The sequence below is a fragment of the Rattus norvegicus genome, chromosome 9, assembly GCF_036323735.1.
Source record: "Rattus norvegicus strain BN/NHsdMcwi chromosome 9, GRCr8, whole genome shotgun sequence".
Classification (NCBI taxonomy): Eukaryota; Metazoa; Chordata; class Mammalia; order Rodentia; family Muridae; genus Rattus; species Rattus norvegicus.
This window is the reverse complement of record NC_086027.1, coordinates 115,720,701-115,745,015: the sequence shown is the minus strand read 5'-3', so window position 1 is coordinate 115,745,015 and position 24,315 is coordinate 115,720,701. Positions and strand designations below refer to the sequence as shown.

Genomic DNA, 24,315 nt, shown 5'->3' with positions numbered 1-24,315 from the left:
AAAGATGCGGCAATCAAAGCAGTGACAGCCCTTAGGACTTTGGGGTTCAAGCTTTGCTTTTCCCAGTGTTCATGCACACACACACACACACACACACACACACACACACACACACATACACACACACACACCGACAACCACAGAAACACAGACACATGCATATACATACGTACACATACACAGGAACATACAGACATACACATACACATACACACACACAGACATACACACACACAGACACATACATATACACACACATGAGCATATAGATATATACACAGACACACATGCACATGCAGACATACACACAGACACACAGGCACATGCAGACATACACACAGACACACATAGACATATACACACACACACACACACACACACAAAAACACTCAGACTTGAAAAGGGGTAAATTCCCCTCCTACACCACTCTAAAGAATCACAATGCAAATGCATACATAAAACGATCATTTTTCGTGGGTGAATGAACTGAGGACATTCTTTTCTCCTCCAAATCTTCTCATTCACTATCTTGCTGGTGAACAAGTCACCTTTTGGAGAACGTGTTAGCAACACTGGGCCTCAGTGATTTCCCTTATTGGAAGGATGTTCCCACAATACACTGTACTCAAAATATCGTTGTCCATGTACAAAGATAGACATTTTACCTTGTCGACGACAAAATACTGCGTAAGTCAAAGGGATGTCCATATTCCTAAGCAAAATAATCCGTTTCACACTGAAGGGCTGCATTACGCTGAGATCATCTCTTCCCAGCCAAGCTCAATCTGTCCCCTTGGGTTTCTCGTTAGCAACTGAGTAGGACTGCTGTCCTCTCTGCTACTTGGCCACCGACTTTCCTGTTCTGGGAACATCTGCTTGGCCTCTGGGACCAAATGTCGCTTTCTCTCACCGAGTCCGTCCTCAGGTACCACCAGCCATCACACCCACCTATTCAGCTGACTGGATTTTTACTTTGTTGTTTTGAGTTGGGTTTTGCTGCCCTGATATGCAGTGTCCGAGCACCCACTACCTCTCCTCGCTGATGTCAGTTCCCCTTTCTGATGAAGGTGATTTCGGTGTCTCTTCTAATATCCTATAAACTGAACTGATCTGTGGTCACCCTAGTCCCAAGCCCGCTGGATCTGGTTCTCCTAAGTCTCCCAAATCACCAACAGCGACTGAAGGAGTGGACAGTGATGTCAGGGTTTCTCCCACCTCTCCTTAGCTCTAGGAAAGGGGAGATACAATAAAAAGAAAGACCGTGAGATGAGAGCTGGGGTCTTTCTAACTAGAGACGAGCTGCTGGAAGGACCCTAAGCCGCCTTGCTCACCACAGCTCTTCCTGGTAAGAACTTCCTACCTGCAAAGTGCACTGTACTTCCCAGATCACTGCTTTGGATGCCCACGTCTCTGCTGCCTGGTCTCACACAGATAGAGTCTCATTTTAAAAAAAGAAAAGATTGGTGCCTCAGAGTAGGGGAATGCTAAGGCAGTGAGGCGGGAGTGGGTAGGTGGGTGGAGGAGCACCCTCAGAAAAGCGGTGCCAGGAAGGAGGGGTTAGGGGATGAGGAGGGGAAACATGAAGTGCCACAGGAGACATTGCAGGCTGTTTCCTTACTGCTGAAGATGAGGCAGATATCTGAAGGACACTTCTCTTGGGTGCTGCAATGAGGCAGATAGTAGTGCCTTGGTCCTTAGGATCTTGTGGTCAGCTGCAAACACTACAACCCGGTCTCTCTTTGTGGTGGAAGCTTGGTCAGTTTCTCAACTTAGTTCTATCTTCAGATCACCTCCCTTGCAGTACTCATAGGAAACGGTTTCAGAGTTCATTTAAGCATCAGAGTGAGCTTAATATCATGCTACAAAGTATGAATGTGATGATTCCATGGTCCAGTCCTACAAACTCCCAGCAGCCTCACACCACACATTAATCAGTTCTGTTTCTCTCTGCTCATCTGGCATTCACAATGATCTCTCCTCCTTGAACCTTTATCAAAATCCCGTAGTTACCGCGAGGAATAATAAATGAAGCAGGAAGTCTCAGCATCTTACAAGATTGAGCACCAAGGGCTAAGGTCGCATCAACCCCACCCCACCCCGACCCATATGCCACTTCACCCTCCTTTTGGGGTCAAGGGGATTAGAAAACACCAGGATATCCCACTGCACCATTCAGCCAAAACCTGAAGCCCAGACCTGCTACGGACATCTTCTAAAAAGAACAGAGAATACTACGGGACAGTAGGAGAAGCATCTGGCAAGTCTGGGCGGAGACCAAACAGACCTGAAGTAGAGGGGATGTTCAGGATCCCGCTGACTTCCTCTAGCCACCACACCCAGTACTCTCAGAGGGTACACCTGAAGCATCTCCAGAAATCCGAGCATAAGGATGTACTTGCACACAGCACTTGGGAGGTGGAGACAGACCTTCAGGACTACGAGGCTATCCTCCACTATTGACAAGTTTGAGGATAACTAACTGGGTTTCCTGAGAATAAGTGAATGTGTGAATACATGAACGAACAAAAAGAACGTAAGGGAACAGCGGTACACAGAACAAGAACACTGTGAAGATGTTAACCATTGACAGAGCAAAGGTTGCAGAAGAAATACTCAAGTAGGCCCCTCCCCACCCCCAGAGAACTCTTTCACCAACCTGGCATTTAACTGCACCGACCGACCCACACGTGTCTCCAGCCCCTGACAAGCTAACCCAGCAAGGCCTGAGGAGCAGACAGAGAGGAGAAGACAGGCGACAGAGGCCAGCATGATGTACCCACAACCCAGGCACGGTAGTTACAGAGAGGGTCTGACACTGCGGGGTGCCCGCACTGCGCCCACCCGGGGGCACTGAAGCAGGAAGAAGATAGGACCCTGGGTGGATAGATGAATGGGTGGAGGAGACCGACTCAGACTTCCATCCCGGAGCAGAGGAACACAAAAGCTAAACATTCCCCCAAGTACAAGTGCTGGAGAAGGCTGTGAATGCAGGGACGCCCCCGGTCTGGCCGCGCCCCCACCAGCGGAGGAGCGAAAACAAGCGAAGTGGAAGACAAGTGGGGCGCACCTCCGCCCCGCGGCGAGAGAGAAGCGAGGAACCCATGCCGCCGCCTTCCCTTGCCCCGCAGTGCTGCCCCCACCCACTCCAGCGCGCACCCTGCTTACCCCAGAGCCCCGCAGCAGCCACTGGCGGCCCGCGAGGTGCACCGGCCGGGGGCGCGGGAAACGCCCCCGCCGCGCACGCGCATGCTCCTGCCGCACCTGCCTGGCTCTGCGCCCCACCGCGTGGCAAGCAGTCCGGGCTTTCCCCGGAGATGCCTCGGTTCCCCACCCACACTTCCACCCCCGCACAGTCTTCTCCCGGACTCCGGGAATCCTCCTTGTGCCCCACCACCACTCTCCTGTCAGCCTTTCCCTGCAGCAGAGTCCCATGCACTCTCCAAGCTACACCTTCTGCACCCTGGTGGATGCTGAAACCTCTGGATCGCCTGCTGGCTTTTGACTCCGCGACACACGTGTACAGGGAAACCTACCCAATGGAGATAAAGGGATGCTCTTCACACGGAAAGTGGGTGGGTGAAGAGAGGCTACCAACCTGGTCCTAAACGTGTGGGCTGAGAAGCTGGAGCTGCTGAGCTTCTGCTCTCTGGGAACTTAGAGTCCTCCTTGCTAACTTTTGGCCTTTCGCTTGCCAAAGTCACTGATTTGATGAGGATCTTGTTTAAATCCTTTTTTGTTTGACAGCTGATCATTGAAGGCTGTGTTTTGTGAGTCCGAAGTGAAATTTTCTTTCTAGGAGGTGTGTAAACCCAAACATGCATGCAATAGCCATCCGGCGGGTACAAAATAAGTACTAGGTTTTTGCTTTGAGCAAGAATGACAGTACTTTAACAGGATCAACGCCCAGAATCTTCTTTTTGGTTTGTGGTTGATTACCACACAGTGAGGATTGGAAAGGTGTGGGCAAGATTGGTCATTTGCTAACACATAATGTGTGAGCGTTGAGAAAAATAGGAAACCGTTTGCTAATGCATTTTTATTAATTATTTTATTTATTTACATTTGCATGGTTGCCCCCCCCCCCTTCCCGCTAGTGCGGTTTGTAATTAGAAACGATGATCATAGGAATTGTGTCAGCGTGCATGCAACCGGTCCCTCGTACTCTAATCAGTTCTTAGTTAAGACAAGGATTTGAGGAAAAACAGAAAAGACAAACCAACAGCAGTAAGGAGAGGAACACGGCTAAAACAAATCCTGCTGAAATGGTGCGCTCATTTCTACGTTGTTTAAATACGTTTGTGCTAGACCCGTGGAGGCTGTGATACCTTTCCTTAACGCGAGTAATGAAACAAAACTACGGACAGAAAAGGGCAAACCAGCTTAGAAATAACCTGTTCACTGTCTCAGGAAGCACTAGAAGTTGGCTGGATCCTTGTGCACCTGACCTCATCAAATCAGAGGGGAACCTGTAGAGAGGAAGGGGTGACCAGAATCCTCCTACCCTGCTACTCACAGAGACACAGCACAACACAGGCAGCAGGTGACTGTTGAACCAACCACCATCATCTCTGCCTGATGACCTTCTAGAGCTTCAGTTAGCTACAATGTAGTCCTGGGCCTTCCCAGTGGGGTTTACCATTAAGAGAATCTGAATCCTGGTCCTACAAACATCAGAACAATATCAACGAGGGCACTTCTAATTCCATCTGCCCGTCAGCGAAACTTGATCAACGTTCCACAGGAAGAACGCTGAGTCGAATCCAAGTGCATTGCCTTTACTACGCACCTTTGCTACTTTTCAAACGGAAATTATAACAACACGTTTGCTAATGGCGTTTGGGTGAAAATCATGAAAGCCCAGATACTCCGTTTTCATGGAGTAGATTTTTCCCCCCAAAGGACACACAAATAAGTCAGTGAACAATTCTCTCTCACGGCTGCTTTCAAGAGTGCGTTCCTGCAGAGAACTGACAACCAGGAGTATATTCAAAAGAAGCTGATGTCTGTTCTCAAATCACACTGCTACTCGAGTTTTATGGAAACACGAGCAGGAAGGAATTAGTACACTCCTTACAGCACTTTTAGGCTGTTGTAGTTCAGCCCTTTTTATTTGAATCGCTGCAGATTAAAATGTGATACCACACTGCCGAGTATTGCAACTTAACCAAGGGACACTGAGCAAAGCGATTTTAATAACACAGAGGGGGGGGGTGTCAGATATTCTCCTTCTTTTATTAGATAAACTCCAAAGTGCTCTAAAGCATTAGGTATAATTAGTGTTGAGACAACAGAACTCATCCAAGTGACAGGGAGTCACAGCCATTACACTTCTTTGTATCTGTTTGTGGTTGGTGAACCAGGAGCCCTTCCTACTGCTATGATGGTAACCACAGTGACTCACGGAGCTCTTCGATTTTCTCTGGGTTTCTGTCTGGGTGGTTATATTTCTTTTCTGAACTGGATTAAGTTGCATTCTTTACCGGTGGATCGATGGTAGCATTGGGGGTGGTAGAGGTGTTTTGAAAGAGTCATGGCTGTTTCTTACATTTGTTTTGAGAATGAGCGTGGAGTGAGCACCTCCTCCTGCTCTGGCCTGATTGACTCTGAACCCAAGCCCTGCTCAGCAGCAGGCAGTGTCCCTGCTCTCTATTCCTCTCCCTTCTTCCGCCAAGTTTATTTCCACACTAGCTCCATTGTGAATCACACCTCTGTTATGGATCCTCTCTCAGAACGATGTGCCTCTAAGCAGACTCACTGCCAGTAAATTTTATTCAGTGGGCTGTAACAAATAACTTAGAGTTCTACTTAAATGTAAATATTGGTTGAGAAAGAAGTGTCGATTATATTGACTAATTTAAACTGCTTTTTTAAAAAATGACAACCCAGAGCTTCGTAACCAAGATAATAATGCATGCCGTGAATTTTGGATAATTGATTTTAAACCTATGTAAAAAGAATCAGTTTGGCTTCATATTTGCAGTCATTATTTTTAGAAGAACAATGCCACAATAAAGTCTGTGTTGGTTTCACAGCACAGACCTTTAATCCTTCTACTCAAGAGAGAGGAAAACAGAAGCTAGCCTTGGCAAGTTCAAAGCTAACAGAAGCAATTTAGCAAGGACCTGCCTCAAAACATAATATAAAGGGGGCTGGTGCTATAACTCTTCTGTGAAATGCTTGTCTGGCATATATGAAGCTTTAGGGGTTCACTGAGGGGGTTCACTTTACCCCCTTAAATTCTGAAATTTAAACTCCAATTTAAGCACAATATTCCTGATCAAAATTAATCTGTATCAGTTGAGCAGGACAAGGATGCTCAAATCAGCATACGAACTACGAACTTCACTTTCCAATATGTGCGATTCTGAAGAAACTAATGTTGGGGGGTGGAGGAAGGAAAGAAAATTCCAGAAGGAAGCCTATGAGCCCTCTCACCTGCTTGAGCTCAGATATGCTCAATCCTAAATAAAAGACAGAAAATTTTAAAAAGAAGATAAAGCCTAAGTAAGTCATGTTTTCTTATATTAGAGATATGCCTCCCCAGTGCTAAGGCTAGGCACTTGCTGAAGGGTGCCATATAGAGCCCGTGCTGGGTGCTGGGAGAGTGGTTTCTATTCCTGCTTCTGCTGTTAACCAACAGGATAGAAATTGTCTGGATCCAGTGGACATGTGTCGTCCATCACACAGAACTTACTTTACCTTAGAGATAAATTTACTACATTCAATGACAAGACCTAGTGGAGAACAGGAACATCTACAATAACCAACTCTTAGTTCTCTAAGGGGTGGGAAGGCTGAAAGAAAGAGCTGAAACAAGACTCACAATTAGCCTGACAGACATACATGCCCCAAAGATCAATGTCCCTTAGTCAACGCATTCCCAAGACTGCCTTCTACACAACAAGGCAAATGGTGTTCAAAGATTGCCTGGTGACCATGAAATCAGAACAAGCAAAGATGGCTGCTCTTAATGGACAGTGCTGACAAGTGTCAACTGCCTGACACTGTATCCTCATGCAGTGACCCAGCATCCTCACAGGGGCACCCAGCATACTCATGGAGGGACCCAGCATCCTCACAGGGGCACCCAGCATACTCATGGAGGGACCCAGCATCCTCACAGGGGCACCCAGCATACTCATGGAGGGAACCAGCATCCTCATAGAGGGGCCCAGCATCCTCACAGAGTGAGCCAGCATACTCATGGAGGGAACCAGCATCTTCATAAGGGCACCCAGCATCCTCACAGAGGAACACAGCATCCTCATAGAGGGACCCGCATCCTCATAGGGGGACCCAGCATCCTCATGGAGAGAACCAGCACCCTCATGGAGGCACCTAGCATCCTCATAGAGGGACACAGCATCCTCCTAGAGGAACCCAGCATCCTCTGAGAGGGACAATGCCATCCTGACAGAGGGACCCAGCTTCCTCATAGGGGGACCTACCATCCTCATGGCAGACACAGCATCCTCATAGGGGGACCCAGTATCCTCACAGAGGGTCTGGGCATCCTCATAAAGGAAAGTCTGTAGTGAGAGAATGGAGGGGAGTCGGTAGTGGGAGGACCCATCCACGTCAGCTGCAGGAGGTATGAGTGAGTCCCACTTTTCTCTTGCATTCTTATCCCGGTCACCACCTCGATGGGGCCTGGGTATTCACGAAATTCCTCCAGCAACAACACACACACAAGGATCTCTCAGAAAAGCTATGCTACAGAATTATAAGTCAGTTTGTTTGTTTGCTTGTTTGTTTGTTTGTTTTTCCTTTTTTGTGACTGTTTTCTTAACTTCCCAAGTATCCAAAAATAACTTACAGGCATCCCGTCTGTACTATCAGCCTGCAGCTAAATCTGTTTGAATTAGGTCTGTTTTAGATTTAATTTTCCCTATTTATTAAAACATTAACCAAAGTAAAAAGAACCTGTTTTTACCTTAATGTGTTTCTATTATTTCATTAAAAACAGAGTTCAATTTTCCTAAGTGGAATATGCATGCTCCTGTTCTTTTCCATTTTGAGGCTGAAATTGTAAAAAATCTCACAAAGTTAATTTCTAATTTGAGAACATGTGTCGGTCTAAAGCTGTTCAAGCCAGCAATTCCAAGAAAAAGTGTAAATCCCTCTCCTCAGAGGGACACAGCCTGTAAGTACGTGCCTTTGTTTAGACCTTAGATTACAAATTATGCAGTGGAGGTTTTGAACATGAATATTGAGATATTGAATAGCTCCCCAATTCTGGAATGAGTGCTATTAATTACCAAACCATTGATACTATCCAGAAAATAAAACATGTTCATTGGTTTGTGTTCTAGTTGTTTATAATAAGAAATGCTTTTAGTCTTTGGCTCCTGACCTAGGTTTCATAAAGCCAAAATAATTTAATGCAATAAGAGTGTCTCATTATTTCCCATGAGCCCCTTCATATCACCCCATACTTATGCTAATAAGGTAATGGGATAGTGTTTTGTGGTAGGATCAGAGTGGAGCTGGTCAACAGAGGAGCCCAAAGATCAGAGAATAGAAACTCTTAGCCCTACACTATATGGAGTAAAATGGCAAAGGGGTCAGAGACTAAAACAGGACAATTATAAGATGACCACAGTCTTTGAGGAGCTTTGCTAATGGACAGGTTTCTGTGTCAAGATGGCACCTAGTGTCAAGGTGAGCTTGATTCAGCAATAGCAAACAGGCCACAAAGTTTATGGGTTGGTACACTAATGTAACATTATTTCCTTTTTTAGTAACTTGCTAAGTGTTACCTTTTCAGAAAGCTGGAACTTTGTAAAATTTTCTCTTGATGCCTGGGACAAAGTTGCAGGGAGAAAATGCAAGTCTGGCTCTACCGCCAGCCATGATGGTACAGGCCTGTGATCTAACTACTTGGGAAGCAGAGGCAGAAGGGTTGCCATGAGTTTGTAGCCACCCTGAGCTACACAGCAAGATCCTGCCTCAAAAACAAAACAAGAGCAGAGGGTGTGTCTTAGTGGTAGTTTTTACCTGGCATCAGAAAGGTCTGGGTTCATTCTCAATTGTAACAATCTTTTAAAATGAATTTAATTATCCTAGGGAGATGATTCAGTTGGTATAGTACTTGCTGTGTGAACAAGAGAGCCTGAACTCAGCTCCTGATACCGTGTAAACAAGGCACAATGTTTCATTCCTCTAACCCAGGACTGAGACAGAGAAGGTAGGATCCCTGGCACCCACTAGCCAGCCAGGGTAGCTGAAACAGTGAATGTCAACTGCAATGAGAGACCCTGTCTCAAAAATTAAGTTGCAGAGCCATTGAAGAAGACATGACATTGACCTCTGATCTCCACATGTGTACAAACCCACACCAATGCACACACAAAGGTTTTAAGAATCCTGGATTGCCCCTGAAGGCAAGATAGCATACAGGCTAGCCACTAAGATAGTCCCACCAGTGTCCAAGTGATCTAGTAATGTCCCTACACAGCCGCCCTACTCTGCAAGTGCTCCATTCACTGTATATAGGGACACAAGCCATTTTTGTAACCTACCTGACGATGGCAAAACTTCCTTTCCATGATCTATGGACTGTGATCAGTCTTTGGCCAAGAAGGAGCCTACCTGGATCCTTTTAAATGACCTGGTTTTATACCTACATTTTAACTCCTGGAAGCCCCATAACTGCCCCCCTGCACTCTAAAAATCGTCCTTTTCAGGCTCCTCAATGCCTTCAGGAATTCATCACTTCGTGCCAATATCTACTTTCCTAGCCCTTTCAAAACCTCTGACAATAGACACTGAGTCCAACTGTCAAATTCTGTCACTGGCTTTGAGCTTAAGAGTTCATTCAGAGAAAAAGTGACTTCACCAGACAAATCAAGGGTTTTTTCAAAGCACATTTTTGAACCAGCTCCTTTTCTTCAGGTTTCTACAAGGTAGACAGCCTTAACCATGACGCTTAGACTAGCCATCAAATGTAAACCAACATCTGCCAAGTCAAACGAACCTCTGTCTGTGTTCTCACTGTTCAGGTCTCGGCTCTATCCACTTTGTAGATCCTCTTAGCTCTCAGTCCAAATCTTATTCTCAAAAAAGCAACCCTGGCTCCCCCTAGCCACAGTGCTGGTTTCCAACCCTTCAAGGCCACCCCGACTCCCACTGCATCACTATTGGACAAGATACTTCCTGGGCTCAGCACAGTTGCAACTTGATCCACTTTCTCAAGCAGCCTTGTCAGGGAGCACTCCTCCCTCAGGGAGCACTCCTTCTCAAGGCCTTTTCTGAATATTAAAATGTGACAGAGCTTTGAGAAGTCACAGCTACTGGACTCTCCAGGGAGACTTTGCCCTTTTGACTCCTTGCTTTTGGTTTCATCCTTCTGAATCCCAGTGCATTCTGCACTTCCTACTGCATCCCCATTACCTTAATTTAATTATGACAACGTATTTGGTTACATGAATCGGTCGCGATTCTGTGGTTTTTCTTAAGATCAATATCTTTCGGGGCTGGGGATTTAGCTCAGTGGTAGAGCGTTTACCTAGGAAGCGCAAGGCCCTGGGTTCGGTCCCCAGCTCCGAAAAAAAAAAAAAAAAAAAAAAAAGATCAATATCTTTCAAGTTACTTACATTTTAAATAATCTGCGGAGTTTTCCTGTGGTTTTGTTCCTTTTAACTATCCTCATAAAATTCAGGAAGTGATGTGTTTAACAGACAGCCCTACCAACACTCAGCTGGAGTACTTATTAACACTTCTGCAAGTTGGCCATTTTTCAATGAGTCAGAACACTGTGGAGCTGTACTTTCCAACCATTCGCACACAGTTTTTCCTCCTTCCCTAGAGGCAGACAGGAATAGGATCTGGTGCAGTGTTTTACTTTAATCGTTTGTCCTATGGTCTCTGGATCTTGTGTCTCCTAGGGAAGCTCACACAATCATGGTAGTCCTTAAATGTCATTTAACCTTACTGTGTTACATAGCATTTTTGCACATATAGAATGGGAGGATTTCCTGGGCCATTTTACTTTTCTTGTGGCTTTGGTGTGAATTTTTCTGAAGTCACCATGTTTACTGTGGGCTCTTGGAGATGGCCTTTTTCAAGTTAAAGGAATCTCATAACCCTTTGACTCTGTTGTGTTTCTGTTTCACACATAAACAAACACGGGGCATAGCAGTTGCTCTCTCAACCTTTATTCAAAAAGACATTTTGTTTGCTTGGTGTTTTTCTTTTTATAATGATTTGTTCATAGACTCCATTCCCTTATTTCTAAATCTCTAAACACACTGACTTGCACTTTTTTGTTTTACTGCCAGTAAATTCTCCTTCCAGTTTTGGTGTGTTGACTGTTTTTCCCCAGTGCTAATTACTCAGAGTGGGCAGTTTGGAGTGGGAATCTGTTTCCTCTCCTCTGCCCTTCTCTCTGCTATATTCCTTCCCACTTTTCTTTCTCACAACCCTCGTCTTTTTATTTAGAGTCAGGCCTCTCCCGGTGCCCTGGCCTTCTACGCTGATGATAGCGAAGGCAACAGAGACATAATCACCATGGCAGTAAGGACTTGGCAAGGTCTCAAATCTTTCTGTCCTGCAAGAACAGAGCCTTGTAGGAGTTGGAGACCTTGGCATGAGGAGCTGTTTTCAGACTCTTACAGAATGTTGTGAGGAACACCAAGAACACTCTGGTAGGGCTGGAAATCTAGCATTTCAAGGTCCTGAAACTCAAAGGAGCACAGTTTCAGCGCCAAATTCCTCTGTGTGCTTGCATTTGTTAAATATATATATAAAGGTTGGCTTTACGTTTAAGTGTGTTCTGGTGGCTTTGTTTATGTGCCGGGATTTTTCTAGGGTCTGACTTTTTATTTGACTTCTGTCTCAGAACTCTGCATGACTCTTTACATACATATGTATGTATGTATGGCAGGTGTTTTAAGAAGTTTCTGGAGTCAGCGCAGTTTCATTATCTCAAAGGAGAAACTGAGTGAGGATTCACCAGAAGTGTAATGTAGAGAAAGGGTTGGGGTGTTGCTCAGTTGTAAAATGCTTGCCTAGCACAGGAAAGTCATGGGTTTTACTCCCAGTATTGCAAACATTATATATACGTATATATGCATATATTACTATAACGTATAATGTACAATATATTACTGAAACATAATCTATAATATATGTTACTATAACATATAATATACAATATGCCGTTATGATATATTTTATACAATAATACTATATGCACATACTCTGTAGAGGAAATCAATTCCTGTTGCTCTAACCTGATACCTGGGTGAACTGTAATTCTTTCTTGATGGAGGGTGCCAAGACTCCATTCCTGTCCATGTGCAAAGGGTATTTCTGAAGAAAAGTGATATATTCAAATTGTTCCCAGGACAATGACCAAGCGCTCAATAATGAACCCATGTGCTGGAGAGATGGCTCAGTGGTTAAGAGCACTGGCTGCTCTTCCAGAGGTCCTGAGTTCAATTCCCAGCAACCACATGGTGGCTTACAACCATCTGTAGTGGGATCTGACGCCCTCTTCTGGCGTGTCTGAGAACAGCAACAATGTACTCATATATAAAATAAATAAACCTTAAAAAAAAAAGAATAAAGGTGCTTTTTAAAAAAGAAGAATTAACTGGTAATAAGAAGAATAGCATACAGTTCACCCCTAAGGACTCTATAATACTCCTTCTGCATATTTTTTATTCTTACAGCCTAAGCTTTTCCCCACCTGCTTTCACTAGCCATTGTGATGGGAAATGTTTGTAAACGACCCATGTATCCACCCTGGATAATACATAGTCCCTTTTCCAACTGGCCTGCCAGAGGCCAGGACTCCTTTTAGGTTTTATCTATGCTGAGCACCAGTTTTTCACTCTCTGAATGGCAAGTGTCCCAGAAGCCTCTAGTTCTAGTTCTACAGCTTAATAACATCCATATTCTAAAATAATATGATTGATCTTACAGGATCTTAAATAATCCAACTATATCAGTTATGATGTCTCTCTGTGACCAAACACCTAGCAAGAAGCAACAGGGTGGAGAAGAGGTTATTTTGGCTCATGATTGAGGAGATGCAATCCGTCCCTGTGAGGAAGACACAGCAGTAAGGCAGTGCCAGCTTGCTGAGTGGTTCCGGGAGCAAAGGGAGTGCATGCTGCTGTGGGTCAGCTTTTTCCCTTCCTCCCTCATAAACAGTGTAGGACCACAGCCCATGGGGTGGTGCTGTGTACATTCAGTTAAAACCGTCTGGAAATGGTCCCAGAGTCAATGAAGCATCAAACATTCGCCCCTTAGAACTTTTCCAAGCTGGAACCTTGAATGGCTGGGGATCTCCCTTTGGATACAGAGTGTCTTTCTTGTCAAAATGCAAACTTGAAGATTCTGTCTGTCAAACTGTTTACCACCCTGTTTTCTCTATCCTTCATGTCTGAAACGTTAGTCACATCATGTTGTTTTTCTTACCAAGTTGCACAGTTTTGTACTGTCTTCCATTTAGATCTCGGTAAACACAGAGCAATAGCTCTGTGGCCCAAACGGAAACGTTCTGTTCTCTCTCTCTCTCTCTCTCTCTCTCTCTCTCTCTCTCTCTCTCTCTCTCTCTCTCTCTCTCTCTCTTTGGTTCTTTTTTTCGGAGCTGGGGACCGAACCCAGGGCCTTGCGCTTCCTAGGTAAGCGCTCTAACCACTGAGCTAAATCCCCAGCCCCCATTCTGTTCTCTTGATATTGCCTCTGTCAAACAACTGAGATGAGCTTTTTAAATTCAGGATTATTCAAGTTATCAGGACTCAAGCAGAAAACAGCCAGATTTCCCGCCCCCCGCCCACAATAACATAGAAGCCCCTTTGTCGAGTTCCCTGTAGAGTTCTTTGCCTTCTGATGCCCCGTGAGTATCTTATTGTTTACCTTTATCTCCGCCTTCAGCGCACACTCATTCCCACCAGAATGGCCAGTTAGACTCCGCTTGTAGTCTGTGAGAGCTTTTATTACTTCAAACTGCTCCACGTTTCTCCTACAAATAGTCAGGGTTACCAGAGCCATAGAACTACTTCTCGGTACCAAAGTTTCTGTATTTATGATGCTTCCTGTTTCTTTAACCATATACCCAGCACGAAACAAATTAAAGAAGAAAATGGGGGTGGAGAGCGTTGTCTCAAAACTCATAGGATAATTTGGATACAGTCCATTAAAGGAGAGAAGGTTCAGTGGCAGGAGGCACCAGGAGGCTGTGTGGTGTTTGCACGTGGGCATCTCAGGAGACAACGAGGATTGCTAGGACTCAGGTGACTTTTTGTTTCTCCCATTATTGCTGTTATTCGGTCTGGAACCTCATTCCGTGGGAGGATAGGGTTATCGCCCGCCCACCCTACCTGCCCTTGGGGTTGGAGGTAAGGTGGTGCAGAGTCAAACACTCAGGGAGCAGATGAGAAACACTGCAGCAAGCTCTCTGAACACTGCCACAAGCTCCTTTAATACCCTCCACCCGCGCCCCATTGGTCCCAAGAAAGCATGTCTTCTTAACAGCAGTTCCCGATTGGCTGGAATTGTCTGCGCCAGCAACCCTTGGTCTCTCCGGCAGCACTCAAAGGTCCTCCTGTAGCAGATACCTTTGCAGCTGCACAGCCCCCGGAGTTTATGTAGAGATGGCCTCGGCCGCCATTTTCTCTACATCTCTCAAATTTGGGGTGGGTCTTCCCTCCTCAGTTAAACCTCTCTAGGCATGCCTTCAAAGTCATACCTAGAGGTGGACCTCCTAGGCAATCCCAAATCCAGTCAACAGTGGGATTAACCATCATACCACAGGCTCTACCTCAACACTTAAATCCTGATTCTGGCATCATTATTTATTATTATTAAGACCCTAGTCGCACACGACCCCCAGAGCTCACGTTTCTTCCACAGCCTCTGGAGTAAAGCTGACAATGAACCACTGCCGATATAAGTGGAGAGGAATTCAAAGGCGAACCTCCTATTTAGTCACTGACATTCTTAATAATCTAAATAACTTGCCTTGGGCTTGTTATAATACTGGATTATCGTGCCCCCACCTGTCATTCTTGACCTCTTCTAACGACCTCAGTGTGCAGACAAAGACTTGGACTCTAATTGTACTTTGCTAAGCTTAGACTGCATTTGAATAAGACTATTTTTTTTCTGAATTAACCTTTTTCACAGAGCTATAACCGGTGACTATTTCTCATCTTGCTTATGTTCCACTTCAAGCTCGGAGAGACGTTTTAACCAGCAAAACACAAGTGGACCACGTGAGGCTTTAATTACATTTTATTTTTCATATTTAACGTCATACTATAGCATCACTTTTTAGTTTCTAAGAAAATATTTTATATTGCCTTTAATAATATCTCACTAATTTAGGACAATGCTTACAACATTATCTTTCACAACCATATACCTGAAGCTAACGGGCTTAGTGGCATTAAATATCTGGTTATTTAAGATAGACAGCTTCCTGTTCCTGTAACAAATAGCTGAGATTACATCAATTTCAAAAGAGGGAAAAAATGGGCAAGAAGAGTAGATCTGTCAATAAAGTATTTGCTGTGCAAACATGAAGACCTAAAGAACTGGGCACGGCAGTGCATGCCTACAATCCCAGTGCTGGGAGGTAGAGACCAGAGGCTCCTGGAGGCTCCTAGACAACTGGTGATCTTCAGGATACGTGAGAAACACTATCTTTAAAAATAAGGTGGAGTCATCCTGATGGTAAAACTGAAGATAACGATTCTTTACATCATTAGACACAGAGAAGCCAAGCATCCTGACTAGTACTCATGGTACTAGAAGTCACTACTAGAGGAGAAAGGTAGATGCCAATCTGATCCAGCTATAAACTCTGGGATCAACAACAGTGAGCTTCCAGCAAGATATCCTTGTGCAGTAGTGGCACACATGCTACGGGCGTAACCAACTACATTCTGGTTGGTTTTAACACCCAGTCTGTATGTTTTCCATTCACTGATTTAGTGACGAAGTGGTTGAGCACCTGAGACTAGACGGTTCACAGGCCTCGTGAAAAAGTCACTACTATTGTTTCTGCTAAAGAAATATAGCCATAAGATGACTCCTGATGAGCCTTGCTCAACCCTCATCAAGAAACTTCTTGCATCCGATGGGGTTTAACACAACGAACCACAATTAGACAATGTGCAGAAAGTGAGAGACTTTGGAGCCTCTTAAATGGGAGGTTTTCATCAAATCCTCACCTCAAGCCTCAGGGATCTAAAGGGAAGAGGAGGTAGGAAGATTTTAAGGGGTGATGGGTAACTCCAAGAAATGGTATCTTCAAGACATAACAAAATTGATGTACATGTGACCTCATAGAGACTGTGGCCTCCTACACAAAGCCTTCACAGGTTCTAACCAGATGGAGTTTTATCACTGAGAGGGGAAGTGAGCACAGGGTCTCACCCCTAGCCAAGAAGCTATCTGTAATTGACACCTGGTGCCCAAGAAAAAAAAAATCAGTTTGCTCCAGTGAAATCTCACTGGGTGGATCAACCGCACTCTAGGGGAGGCACCATGCCAGGAATGGTGGCCAATACAGAATAAACTCATTAGTATTTTTGTGGACCTTTTGTTTCATTTTGCTCTATTTGGGTTTTTGTTTTGTTTTGCTTTTTGTTTGTTTGCTTTTGCTTTTGCTTTTTTTCTAAATGTTTTTTTTTTGCTTGTTTGTTTTGATTTGGGGTTTTTTGGTGGGGTTTCTTTCTTGTTTCCTGTTCTTGTTTCTTTGTTTGAAAGAGAACGTAAAGTTGAGTGGGTTGGGAGATAGAAAAATGAGAGAGAAACTGAGGGAGGAGGAAAAATGGCCAAATTATATTGTATAAAAATTTTCAGTAAAGAAGAAAAGTGAAAAATAGTTAAGGTGAAGAACAATGGAGGAAGACACTTGACATCAACCTCTAGACTCACAGGTATACCGATACACACAAATATACATACATACATACATACATACATACATACATATAGATGCATGTTGCATGTATGTATATATGTATATGTATATGTATGATGGTATGTTCATACATACATACACAGACATGCATACAACAAATGATTATATCTTTCAAAGAAGAAAAAAGTCACCTTTAGCTCATAGTTTTAGAAGCAAACATGTATTATCATTGCTCTGGATGTATCCTGAGCATGTTTTACTAGGAGTGCATGGGTAAACAAGGCTGCTCAGCTCTTGGTTGTAAAACAAAAGAAAGATAAAATGTCATGTCCCCAGTGGTCTAAATCTTCTTCTACTAGCCCCATTCTTCAACATTCCACAACCCTATGGTCATTCAGTGGCCTCAAATTGATAGGTGTGCTTTGAAGAATACGATGATTAATTTGAACTGTCATCTCGATACAACCCTAAGTCACCTGAGAAGAGTCTTGGTGATTATTTAGATTGGCCCACAGGCATGTCTACAGATACTTCTCCTGATTGATGTGGGAAGACTCATCCTAAACGTGAACCACACCAGGCTGAATCCTGAGCAGTAGAGGAGATAGGCTAAGTGGTCAGCCAGGATGCGTGGTGCCAAGTCAAGGCTGAGTCCTCAACAGTGGAGGAGGAGGAGGAGGAGGAGGAGGAGGAGGAGGAGGAGGAGGAGGAGGAGGAGGAGGAGAGCTGCACAGTAAGCACGTGTATGTTTGTTCCCTCTGCTCTGAACTGTGACTGTGACTTCCCTCAGGTGACTGTGACCTGGAATCATGAGCTGAACGAACACTTTCATCTCTGTGATGCTCTCCATCGAGAGTGTTTCTCCTGCCACAGAAACAGAAGTGAAACATTAGTTTTTCTAATTTGAAGGGCAGCAGCACTAACTTTCTTTCTTGTGTGTTCATATCATTTATTGCTTTTTATAATGTGTAAGCCCATGTGACCGCTATTCCCGTTGTCAACTTGACTACTACCTGGAATGAACCTCAATCCAGAATTGGAGGCCACACCTGCGATCCAGATCTTGAGGCTGAAAGACACAGGCTTCTGACCCAGATCTTGACATAAAGGTCTTGAGGCATAATGGCCATGAAAAGCAGGCCCAGGCAAGGTAGTAGACACCTTTAATCCCAGAAGACTGAGGCAAGCAGATCTCTGAGTTTCAGAGGCAGCTTGGGACAAAGCAAGTTCCAGATCCAGGCATAGTGGTACACATCTTAATCTGAGCCACCCCAGATTAACTTTCTGCTGGAGGCCTACACAGGACATTGGAAGAAAGAAGACCCACTCTTTTTTGACTTCCTTGCCAGCACATCTGTTGGATCCTTTTTCCACAGAAGGCAAAGTGAAACAACTAGCATTGTGGAACTAAGCAACTACTAGATTCTTCTACTAGAACTGAGAACTACGTAGACTTCTCATTCACAGCTGCATATGGTTGGGTTAGTTGGACTGCAGACAGTGAATCATTCCACTAATTTCCCTTAATACATAGAGACATTCCGTAAGTTCTGTGACTCTAGAGAACCCTGACTAATGCAGCATAACTCAATATCTGAAAAACAATTTATAAGCAACATAGGATAATTAATATAGATCTGTGTTAACTTTGAAAAGGTGTACCCATTTTCCTTTCTTTTGAAAAAAAAAAAACACGTTCAAAAGCAGTCTTTGAGGCAAAGCAGATATCAGTCTCCTCTTCATCTGTCAGGACCTCAGAGGTACTAGTCAAATTCTCACCGCAGAAAACTCCCCAAGGAGATGACATCATTCCCTCCCAGGAATGGGTGTCAGTGACCCAGAACAAAAGCACTTGTGGGCATGTTTCAGAATATCTGTTTTTCAGAATATCTGTTTGATTTTTTATGATCGACTTTTAAAAATTAATACAACAGTCATAGTGTAGGGTTGTGTGAGATGTTTCAGTCCATGCATGCACATGTATACTAATGAAGTCCTTGGTTTTTTTTTATGTTAAAACAGGTAAAATATTTCCTTTAATTCTTTGTGGTCACATGACCATGAAAAAGCTTCCCAGAATTTACCCCTGTCTCCCTTGACTCTTGCACTGGTCAGACTTTCCTCATTCCTCTCTCCAGTGTCTGGTAAACATTCTCGTCTCAGCTCCTACTTGTCATCCTCCGGCTTTGGCTCGCTGGAAAAATGACTATTCAACAGATGATTAACAGAATGTTATATAAAAATAGTTGGAGATATGTTTTGGAATACAGACACAATTTGCCAGGGTCTTAAGATAAGGCAGGAGGAGGCTTTAACAATAATTTTGTTTTGTTTCTTAATACCTACATCTCCTCTATGCCTCAAAGGCCTATTTTATTCTTCTAATATTGTCTTTTGCTATGTTTCTGCCCCCCACTTAGAATTTTATTTATAGTCAACAAAAGCTTCATGGCTGACAGAACAAGCCAGATTGCTACTCGTGACTTATCGGTTCCCTTGCTGATATTGTATTGTGATCCAGGTGGAAACCTGACATCTACTATGGTATGGAATGACCAGTGAAGTTGCTTGTTCCCAGAATATTCCTTTCCAGATAGTGGCTGTCTGCCTGCTTTAAACGATCCAAGCTGATAGGATATGTATTGGTTTAATACTTTAGTCTCCCTTAACGGTATTCTTTCTGAACCCAGACCACCATTACCATCACAAAAATATTTAACAAGGCCATATATTGTTGGAACACATTATGAGAGAAAACGTTCTTCCCCAGGCCACTCTGTTCAGCTGCTTGCAGGAGGAACAGCGGCTGAAGGAAAGAAAGGAAGTGCTTACTGATCGTGCAAGGTGTCTGCCTACCCATTGAGCCACCACCCTGAAGATCCAATCATGCTCATCTTGTGGTATTGAAGAGCCTGCATCGGTGTAGACAACCTCAAAGGGGAGAGTGAGAGCTTAACACAACTAATTTGATCTCCTCGCTTCCTCTCAGACGCTCTCCTTATTTTACCAATTACTATTATTTTCACATAGTGGAAGGCTATGTTCTTCCAAATTAATTTTAATTTGCGATTCCATGTGTGTCTGCACGGTTTCCAAAGCTGCCATTTTATAGCTCTACTTTATGAAATTAATTTTACTGGGCATTTTCATGCAGCAGCACGAACCCCGTGGGTGACATTTTTATAGCTCTGCAGTAAGTTTGTGTTAGGCCATATTTTGCTCAGCCGTCTCCTATCCTTAGACAGTTGGGTCTTCCCTGCTGTGTTTTTGTTTTTGACATCGCAAATAGCATTACTATAAATATTTTTAAGAAAATAATTTCCGAAACTGCTTATTTCCTTCCAGAATGTTCCAAAGAGAATTACCGTGCTAAATCATAGCCAATATTTTCACGGCTTGTCACATATAGTTCCAAGAAAAGCTAAAACAATTGGTAATGCGATCGGATGTATTTTGGTTGTCCTCAGATCCAACACTATTTTGTAATTCATATTTACTGTATTATATGCCGACATCTGAATGTCAATAAAAATTTAGACTCATTAAATAAAGTATTTGGATATGAATTAATCTGCCATGACATCCATTTGTAGCTCCCAATTATCCATTTGTTTTCCTCTTTAATGGACTAGGAGGGTTGGCTTTTGTAAATTTTTATAATTTATTTGCGAATTTCAGAAAACAAACTGCTTAACAAGAATGATCAGAAGCTATACAGGAAATTGCCACTGCAGAAACAGGAAATACATATATGAAATACATACATACAATAATATAAAATACATCCAAGAGATGTAGCTATAGGTCTCTAAGGTTAGCACTCGTGGTATCAACTCTTCTGCTTGAGTTTCCTCTTGCTCTGATCCTTTTGAGGTAGATAAGACAGAATCAGAGTGCATTTGGTAAATAGGCAAACTCCTAGCTTCCTTCCCTGCTGCCCCAACACCACTCCTACTCACAATGTACTGTTTATTATGACCGCACACTGCTACGATATTTCTAAATATGTATGCACATTTTAAAATGTATGACGAGTTTAGCATAAATTTCAAATAGTATCCAAATGACATTTTCTATCCATTCCATTCTGTAATTTTTCTTTATATGTGAAAATGTATGCTGTTTAGATTTTACTCAATTTGGAATATGTGGGTCTCGTGTGTTTATTTTAGTGGCCACACACTATTCTGAGTCATTAGTCATTTTCTAATGGAAAAGTATTAGCGTTCAGATTTTTTCAGTCTACATAGATGGTGGTAATTCATAGATCCCACTCTGCACCTTTCCTTCTTTCACACACTTTATGAAATAATCTCTTCTTTTTTACACCTTCCTCAAAAAGTAATGCCATAAATGCACCTCCCCATGTGCTAACACCTAGCTATTGTACCTGAGGGACAACTTCCGCTCACGCCCTGTGAGACAGAGATGGTTTTCCATCACAGATAATGAGCTGTGCTCTGAGCACTTGTGAATTCTTCTTTTCTACACTAGATGTCTTTTCCTGATACATGTCTAAGTTTAACACAGATTTAGCTGTGCTTTGCATTTCTTTCTAATTATTATTTATTCTTCCCCAAACTAGCCTCACTTGTTGCAAGTTCAGTGTCTGATTTAAATACTGCAATTGTTGCTCTTTACAAATGTTTGTGTCAACTGCTGTCCTTCAGTTTGCTAGATTGTCAGGCATGTATTTGCTCGGTGTTGGCATGCACACTGAGATCATCATGGCTGGTCAGCTCCATTAGGTGAACTTTATAACATGGACACACATACACAGGGATGCTTTAGCTCAGTCCTTCCTTCTTGACATAGTTAGGAAACACATACGGATGGCATAAAAGACAGGCTGTGGCAAATTTTCCTCATAGTTTTTTGTTTGTTGTTTTGTTTTGTGTTGTTATTGTTGTTTTTGTTTTAGTAAGTAGAAAAACTATACTCTAAAATGAGGCTAAAATTTGTAAGTCTATACATCACCAAGTAACACAGCTCTGGCTTGTTACTTGCTTTGATATTTTAAAGGCATTGGTCATGTTTGTTTTGTTTTCCTTTGTTTCCTTTGTTAGAAACAACTTCTAACAATGTTATGTAAGCTGGCCCAGAACTCACAGCCTTCCATCTCAGCCTCCAAGCTCATGATATCACATCTGGCTCAACATAGACTTTTATTTCCAAGCATGGTATACTGCTGTCTTAGTCATGGTTTCTATTGCTGTTGTGAAACACCATGACCAAAAGGAACGTGGGGAGAAAGGGATTATACTCCCATATCACTGTGCATTGTCAGAGGAAGTCAGGAAAGGAAATTAAACAAAGCAGGAATCTGGAGGCAAACGCCATGGAGGGGTGCTGCTTACTGGCTTGCTCCTCATGACTTACTCAGCCTGTTTTCTTATAGAATCCAGGACCACCAACCCAGGGATGGTACCACCCACAATGGGTCAGTAGTAATATCAATTGCTAACTAAGAAAATGCCAGATATTATGGAGGCATTTTTTCAATTGAGGTTTCCTGTCTTTTAAGTGACTTTAGGTTGTGTCAGGTTGACATAAAACTAGCCAGTGTAACTGTATTAAACTGCCCTGTTGTGTGTACTTTGAGACCTACAAACATGTCACATCACAACAGTGTCATTGGGACAGCTGTCACTAAGCAGTAGGGATTTAGGTCTATTACCAAACATTCTATACCATTGTCCTATGTGTGGTCTAGGTTGAACCAAACGATATCAGAGAGCATTTGACCGTGTATTTAGAATGCAGTTATTGGGTTCCAGAGAAAACACTATTTATTTTAGGGGTTAATTTGAGGATAGCTGACTTTACAATGTGGGTTCTTAGGCATATCAGGAGCACTGAACATCCTGTCTGAGGCTGAATGTATGGACCTGACCTGTCCATGGATTCCTGGCTGTATTCGTCCTCTTGTATGTCTAAGCCCAAAGACCATTAAAATTTATTGGCTCAGGTGGTAGGCAGACATTTTTCTTCAAACCTTTTCAGAAGTGTAGGAGCCTCTTCCTTGAGTGCAGTGGCTCCTGCCCTGTGTGAGTCTTTAAGCTTCCTTTCCTCTCAGAAATGGAATTTCTTGGCCATTGCTTCCTGGCTGGAGCCATGCAGTAAAGCTCAAGGTCAACTTCATCTGTGGTTGCTGCTCTCAGGTCTTCTTAAGTTTTGATCGAATGGTTTTATAGGCTTAAGAACCAAGGTTTTATTTTCTTTGCTTTTCAATCATTGCATTTTTATTCTTTATCCATTTGTTGTCAAATTTTGAAGCTCAGAGATTATTCTGAAGAATAACTCAGTGTTTCCACATGATGGAAAATGAAAGATAAAATTGTTCATAATCATGTTACAAGAGTATCAAGTTCTGTCCTTCTCGACACATTCTAGTCTATAATTGAATTTGTCATTGACATTGTTCTCTAATTTTTTTCAATAGCCACGTGTTTATATGAATTTCTGGGCCAGAATAAATGAATAATTAAAAAATTAACTGCTTTATTGGCGTACTTGTATTTTTTGTATAAATATGTTTTGTTAGAGGAATTTTAGGGTGTGTGACCTTAAGAAGTGACTTGCACCATACCACAGTCTACTTTTCTGTAAACACATATATAATAATGTCTATCACCTAATGTTACAGGAATAGTTTGAATGAGAATAGACCCCAAGGCTCATAACTTTGAATGCAGTCACCAGGGTGGAATTGTTTGAAAACTTTAGAAGGATTAGGAGGTATGGCCTTGTTGGGAGAAGTTGGTCACTAGGGATAAACTTTTGAGGTTTCAAAAGCCCATGCCAGACCCAATCTCTATCTCTCTCTGCTTGGGGATCAGAATATAGCCCAGACCCTACTTGCCCCCATGATGATAATGGACTAAACCTGAAACTGTGAGCTAGCCCCAATTAAATGGTTTGTTTTTTTTTTTTTAAAGTGGTGCCTTGATCATGGTGTCTCTTCATAGCAGTAGAACAAATGACTAGGATAATCACTCCATTAACATATGTAAATGAGCTCATGCATATTGAGCACTGAGAAAGGTCAGAGACACCTGGTAAGTTCCCTACGTGTTTATTTTTTATCATAACTAACTGTACTTTGCTCAATTATTAATTATAAATTAAATAATTAATTTGCTCTGTAAATAAATTCAAATTTAGTCTTCTCAGTCAAACATGTGGGACTTGTCTGTTCTTTCATTATTCTTTCGTTATAAAATTTGCTCCTTCCTTCCTTCCTTCCTTCCTTCCTTCCTTCCATTCTCCCTTCCCTCAAAATAAATCTAACCTCTCTCTTGCTACCCACTCTTTGGTTGAATTTTGTGCTTCCCCGATATTTCTCATTAAGTGGTCTCCAGATTTCCCATCAGCACCCCCAAGCACTTGAAACCTCATTCCTGTCAAAGGGAACCCAACCACTGGGTGGGGGAACA

The 24,315-nt window shown here is 43.0% G+C and overlaps 1 protein-coding gene across 1 annotated transcript in view; it reads right to left on the bottom strand.

The window, feature by feature from the left end:
- L3mbtl4 (L3MBTL histone methyl-lysine binding protein 4) overlaps positions 1 to 3,296 on the bottom strand; it is a 452,873-nt gene extending 449,577 nt beyond the window's left edge. Inside the window, exon 1 of the mRNA XM_039084811.2 lies at positions 3,166 to 3,296. The gene's annotated coding sequence lies outside the window, so the exon portion shown is untranslated. The remainder of the gene's footprint in view (positions 1 to 3,165) is intronic.
- Positions 3,297 to 24,315: the final 21,019 nt, after the last annotated feature.